The 4,280-nt window shown below is 41.5% G+C and overlaps 1 long non-coding RNA gene across 1 annotated transcript; it reads right to left on the reverse strand.

The window, feature by feature from the left end:
- Window positions 1-396: 396 nt before the first annotated feature.
- On the reverse strand, window positions 397-1,375 carry LOC135374403 (uncharacterized). The gene is made up of 3 exons (XR_010416887.1): window positions 1,302-1,375; window positions 707-801; window positions 397-498 (listed from the first exon to the last, which is right to left on the reverse strand). It is a non-coding gene; the product is annotated as an uncharacterized LOC135374403 (long non-coding RNA).
- Between the last annotated feature and the right edge of the window lie 2,905 nt (window positions 1,376-4,280).

A 4,280-nucleotide genomic window follows, 5' to 3' on the forward strand; every position in this document is an offset into this window, starting at 1 on the left:
AGGCAGATTTGCTGCCATCGGCCTTGGTAGATCTCGGCCTTATTGTAGATTTCGGTCAAACTGTTACTCATATTATACTCACCGTATATCTGGTGTTTAAAACCTGTTGCTCTGTGATTTGTAGAATATCTGAGCAATTTCCATATTTTCGGTGTTAATAGCCACCTAAAAAGCATAATGCAGCGAACAAATGCAAGGACTAAACATTGAGGGACCTATGGTATGGTGCTGAGGTGACTTCAGTGAATAAACCTTTTAGGAACTCAAATCTTGCACTACTGCCAGATAGCTGTTTGGGTGAAGTAAGACGGAATGACATAGTCACGCTGTTCTCCATACAATACCAAGGATGTTTCAAAACGACCAAGCACAAAAATACTAGTTTTGTACCGTTTGATGAATATTTTGTCTGCTGCCCACACATGTTGTGCGGTTCCTTAGCAAGCTTCTGGCAGTCGTTTCTTCTACATCGCACTTCCCTGCTGACTTTCACAGCATCTGAAAAAAAGTTCAATTTCGTTAACCACAAGACAACCATGTAAATGGAAAGCAGTCAGAGTCTCCCACCAACTGTATTTGCAATACTTTGTTGACAAAAAATTTAAAGAGGCTCCCTCCAGAGTAAGATTAGGGGGCACATCGAACATCAGGAACATTGGAGGACAACACAGTCAGTCACACGTCAGAGACAACTGCTTCCCCTTACCTCACAGGGAACTGTTAAGCTTATGTGCAAATAGCTGTTTCGTAGGGTAGGTTACCATTATTTTCATATCCACCGATGCAAGATAGTCCAAGCACCTATAAAAAGAAAAATCCAGTTGCTATGAAACCATGATATGCGAACAAAAGTACTTTCGCAAAATTTTCAGTGTGTAGTTTCACTACCAGCGAAAAATGCAACAACCGAAGTCGGGCTGACATGACAATGAACTAACCAGCATTTATGTTCCGGCATGTCCGCCCTGCAAACCGTAACTGTCGACTTTCGTTTACTCAAGACTTCACCAGTCATCGAAAACTCGTGAATCTCGATGGCTAATTAGTGATACCGTATTTGTTTTAGCACCAAGACGAACCAAGGCACTTAATGAAACGTTGTACTGCCGAACAAACAACGTTAATCACTACTTTGAATGCAAGTGCAGTCAGGTCAACCCACACTTCCAATATGCTTCAATCGGTGATACGAAGCCGAAATAAAGGAAACGATATTCCGATATTATGCCACGCATCTCTACTACATGCGATTTGGTGCACAGAAACAGGCATGCACATACTGTAATGAAGAGTGAACTCACCCCTTAAACTTGAAAGCCAGAGAACAAAGAAACGTTGTCCACCACAGTACTCTGGGAGCTCTGCTGCGCTCCACAGCTTTTATCACTGGACAGCACGGCGTACGTCCTCGCCTTGCTAAAATTGCAAGACAAAACGCGCGGGAGATTAGAACTTCGAAAGATTTTCGTATAACAACCAGTGGAATGCAGCCGTGAAGACACCAGCTGCTACCCGTTGCGCGTCCGGAAAGTTTGAAGTTTCAACCGTTGAAACTGAACTGGTTCAAACTGGTTGGATGGATGGTGATTGGGTAGACGTCATTGCCATTGCTTTAGCTCGTGCTTATTGAGTACTTATGTTTTGTAATATCTTTAATTTCCGTGGCCACTCATTATAATTGGGTGGTGGAGGTTAAATGTTAAATAACACATATGCCAATCCAGCGGAAGTGACACCAACATCATCATCATTATGCCATCGCCATCGTTGTTGCAGCGACGAGTGTCGTATTTTGTGATGTGTGTGTTGAAAATCGCTGTTCTTTTTGCAAACATTTTATCAGTGCCTTTGCTACTGAGCTACAGGTGTGCCTAATATGTAGCGTATTGCCTGTTCAGCGGTTTCAGAGAGATATCATGGGCAGTTTCAAGATTTTTTGAAGGGTCCTGAAATCCCTGAGTCACGTCAGATTCCATTTTACTGCTGCAGCTGTGTAGCTTGTGGGAAAATGTTATGTGCAGTAAACAAACATCTGCTATCTGCTGCCCACAGTACGTGCAAAGTGCTTCTGTGTTTGTGGAGCTATGGTTTATAGTGCTGCGCTGCACGATTCGTCGGAGTCGTCGACTTTTTTATTGACATTTAAGTGATTCAATAATTTAGTTGCTGATTTCTTCAAGTTGCTGTAGCGTAGTATTCTGCAGGGGAGTTACTAACGTACAAAATTTACATTCAACAGCAACGGTAACGCCATCAGGAACGCTAGTTCAAGAAACATTGCCTCGAACAAATGCGGGCTTTCGTTAGAAAATAAAGATACATATTCAGTAAAATAAAATATTACTTCACAGCACTTAGATTCTGGTAATGTCTTCTAGTTGTGGATGCTATCAGTGTATATGCATGTCAGTGAGCCAAAAACACTCTGATCATCATATGTATGGACATTATTTAAATTATCTACGTACCTCAGTCAGACTGCCTTCATCTGACTGATCTTTTGTTACAATATATGGGCATAACAACTCACATAGCATGAAAGACTACATGCTATCCATTTGGTCATAATATAATTGGACAAAGTTAATGTGGTCCATTCATGCATAGTTTCTGAAAGTTGTTGCAGAGTCCATTTTTATTACCTCAGTATGATCATTTGCAAACAGATTGTACTTGCTGCTTCACACACGCGTGATGGAAAGTAGGAGAATAAGGAATTTCCTTCATGTATGAGGATCATCCAACAAAAGTTCCTCTGCTGTGAACAAAATAATGAATCTATAGCATAACATTGAAAAAATTTATGTTCAGATTAGAGCTCAACGTTACTCCCTAATGTAGTCACTTTATTTAGCTGAACAAATATTTGATACTGTGATACCAAGTATTCAATACATTGTCTGTGCCATGCTATGTCCTGTTTACAAAGTGAGCCATTCACTTTGCATTTCACCTGATCAATTTGTGGTTCGTGATCACTTGCGAATTGGTGACTGCCGAGGGGCGCTTTGAGAGGAAGATGGAACAGCAGTTTGGGCAAATTTTCATGGAAGTAGGAATCATCACCTTGAGCACGAGGAGAACGAAGTATACAGGAAGCTCACGAAAAGGAAACGCACGCTTGTGAGTCTCCTGTATACTTCATTCTCCCCATGCTCAAGGTGATGCTTCCTACTTCTGCGTTGCACCAGCTGACTTGTGTACTTTTTCTCTCTTTGGCAAATTTCCAGATGAATTTCTGTAATAAATCCCGAGTCTTCGAAGACGAGTGCAGACAGCGTTGACGTGGTACGATACACCCTTCCCTTCCAAGTCCTGTGCGTTTTTGTTTCATTGTAGTTTGAAGCTTACCCAGGATCTCGCAGTACATCTGCATTTACTGTGATTGTGCGTGTGAGGTAATCTACAAGTTGCACACAACGATAGTCCTAAAACACTGTCGGCATAGCCTTTACAGACGAAAACGTGAGTTTGACCTCCTTCAGAATGCTTTCACTGGGCACCCACCATGACTTCCTATGGTATTTTGTCTCAGCACTTGCATAATGCACCCACGTTTCATTAATAATAATTGTTCCAAGAAATTCGTCTTGACCGTCTTGATACCATTGAAGGAAAATGCAAGCTGCGTTCATTCGTTGCTCTTTACGAACGTTACCGAGGAAATGTGGCCCCCATGTTGCATAACTTTCGTTGACCAAGCTGAAGGAAATTTGTTCCCATGAGTATCAGAGTGCAGTACTAATGACCCGCCAGTCTCCGTTAACAATTCTCGGAATTTCAGAAAAGAAACGTTGTTTCGTGGTGCTATAGCTGATCTCCCACTGTACTGTTTATTGTGCAGATTTTCACGACCCTGTATAGAGGACACACCATTTCAATGCCTGTAAAGTGTTTTATAACTGTTAGTGGATATTCTCTAAAGCACTCTTTTTTCTTTAACGAAAAGTAGGATAGCTCTTACTTACTATGATAGTCAGACGTACTCGGAAATATTACATCCATACTTGAATGCCTGACACATAGGTGAACGGCACTCCATTAACCAACGTTTGCAGTGCCGGGATGTCACACCCAACTACTACACCATTCAGTTTGTCCTAGTGGTGCTTCCTTTGAATAACAAATATCGGGAAAACTTATTTTTGGATGACCCTCCTAATTCCAGTTCTCTTTCTGCATTTGGCTACATTTTTTAGATTTCTTGTGACGACTCTTGTGGACAGATACCAGCATGGAAGACTTAATAATTATTGGGGTTTACATTGCGAGACAACTGA

This window comes from Ornithodoros turicata, unplaced genomic scaffold (genome assembly GCF_037126465.1).
Source record: "Ornithodoros turicata isolate Travis unplaced genomic scaffold, ASM3712646v1 Chromosome56, whole genome shotgun sequence".
Lineage (NCBI taxonomy): Eukaryota > Metazoa > Arthropoda > Arachnida > Ixodida > Argasidae > Ornithodoros > Ornithodoros turicata.